Source organism: Branchiostoma floridae, chromosome 9 (assembly GCF_000003815.2).
Source record: "Branchiostoma floridae strain S238N-H82 chromosome 9, Bfl_VNyyK, whole genome shotgun sequence".
NCBI lineage: Eukaryota > Metazoa > Chordata > Leptocardii > Amphioxiformes > Branchiostomatidae > Branchiostoma > Branchiostoma floridae.
The window spans coordinates 14,359,164-14,361,553 of record NC_049987.1 but is presented as its reverse complement, the minus strand read 5'-3'; positions in this window follow the sequence as shown (position 1 = coordinate 14,361,553).

Here is a 2,390-nt window from a genome sequence, read left to right as displayed (position 1 = left end):
AAAAAAATCACAATGGACCGATCCTTGTAAGACGGCAGTGCAGCTGCCGACTCGCTGCAGGGCTGCAGTGGTCCGACGATGGCTGTATTGATATTTGTACGAAAAATACCAAAAAATTGTCAAAAAATTCTGTTTTTGCCCCAAAATTGAGCCTTACCTAGGTATAGCGGCAAGATCCCCAGGCATATTAGATATCACAGAGATATAATCTATTACTCCAGAAAATATGACTCAGTTAGACAATCATTTCATAGTGGGCACAGACCCATTTTAATAGCATCCCTATTTTTTACCAAAAAATGGTTTTTTAAACCCAAAATATTGAGGATGCACAATTTTCTTGTCATCATATTTTGAATATGGGTGAATTACGTTAACTGGCCAAAAATTGTTGAAAACAGATGGTTACATCAAAAGTTATGGCCATATAACTGCTCGACTGAGAATCTACAGGTGTCACAGGCCTTAAACTGCCTGTGCAGGTGAGCCTTCATTCGTATGTAGAAAAGTTACAAAGTAATTTTGGGTACTCAAATCACTTTTTACCTTTTGCCCACGGGTTTTACTATGATATTCAAGTGTTGAAAGTAACGCACATTTTGTTTGAAATTTCGGAAGTCCGATCGTAAGGGGTCGCTTTTTTGCGGTTACCGAAGGGTTCGCTTAGCGGTTAGCGGTTATCCCCCAGGTGAGCCTTCATTCGTATGTAGAAAAGTTACAAAGTAATTTTGGGTACTCAAATCACTTTTTACCTTTTGCCCAGGGGTTTTACTATGATATTCAAGTGTTGAAAGTAACGCACATTTTGTTTGAAATTTCGGAAGTCCGATCGTAAGGGGTCGCTTTTTTGCGGTTACCGAAGGGTTCGCTAAGCGGTTAGCGGTTATCCCCCAGGTGAGCCTTCATTCGTATGTAGAAAAGTTACAAAGTAATTTTGGGTACTCAAATCACTTTTTACCTTTTGCCCAGGGGTTTTACTATGATATTCAAGTGTTGAAAGTAACGCACATTTTGTTTGAAATTTCGGAAGTCCGATCGTAAGGGGTCGCTTTTTTGCGGTTACCGAAGGGTTCGCTTAGCGGTTATCCCCCCTCGGGCACTTTAAGGCCTGTGACAATTTTGGTCGAACATGAAATTCGAACCACTGCGTGACCTCAGGTAACCCCGCCGGGCCGGAGCGTTTTTAGAACGGTCCAATGTCAGTACCTAATGTTACATTGCGAAAACAGGAACTTACGATGCACGGGCCACACTAACTACTTTTCTTGAGACTTATTAATGTTGAATGCTAAAGATATTGATCTAGTATTCATCAAATATCGGCATAACTAGAAGCGGTTAACAAAAGGGCACCCCCGCGAGAGCTGCAAGTGGTACAGTCCGAACATGCATTCCGACCTCCCGGGGTGTGGAGTGGCGGGAAAACAGCGAGGCGCTCATACTTCAAGGAAACAGCAAAATAATGCTATAAATCGGTATTTCTAGCCCAAAATGATTGTATGGCAGTTAACTGCTTGCGAAATTATGCATTGATACAACAGCGATTTAACAGATACAGACATAAAACATTCATATTTTACCATCGGTTAATGTTACGTACAGTCAAGCATGTCTTACTTGGGCGCAGTTCTTGTAGGGTAAGGAGTGTTTCGTCGGCCCCTGCCCACATCAGGGCACCAGTTTTATTACGAGTTTTGGGCAGATTTAGGTTCATTAAGCCTTAGACCTTCAGAAATCAAGCGGGTCTTCTTGCAATATCTTTGATTTCCGTGGCTGTATTGATATTTGTACGAAAAATACCAAAAAATTGTCAAAAAATTCTGTTTTTGCCCCAAAATTGAGCCTTACCTAGGTATAGCGGCAAGATCCCCAGGCATATTAGATATCACAGAGATATAATCTATTACTCCAGAAAATATGACTCAGTTAGACAATCATTTCATAGTGGGCACAGACCCATTTTAATAGCATCCCTATTTTTTACCAAAAAATGGTTTTTTAAACCCAAAATATTGAGGATGCACAATTTTCTTGTCATCATATTTTGAATATGGGTGAATTACGTTAACTGGCCAAAAATTGTTGAAAACAGATGGTTACATCAAAAGTTATGGCCATATAACTGCTCGACTGAGAATCTACAGGTGTCACAGGCCTTAAACTGCCTGTGCAGGTGAGCCTTCATTCGTATGTAGAAAAGTTACAAAGTAATTTTGGGTACTCAAATCACTTTTTACCTTTTGCCCACGGGTTTTACTATGATATTCAAGTGTTGAAAGTAACGCACATTTTGTTTGAAATTTCGGAAGTCCGATCGTAAGGGGTCGCTTTTTTGCGGTTACCGAAGGGTTCGCTTAGCGGTTAGCGGTTATCCCCCAGGTGAGCCTTCA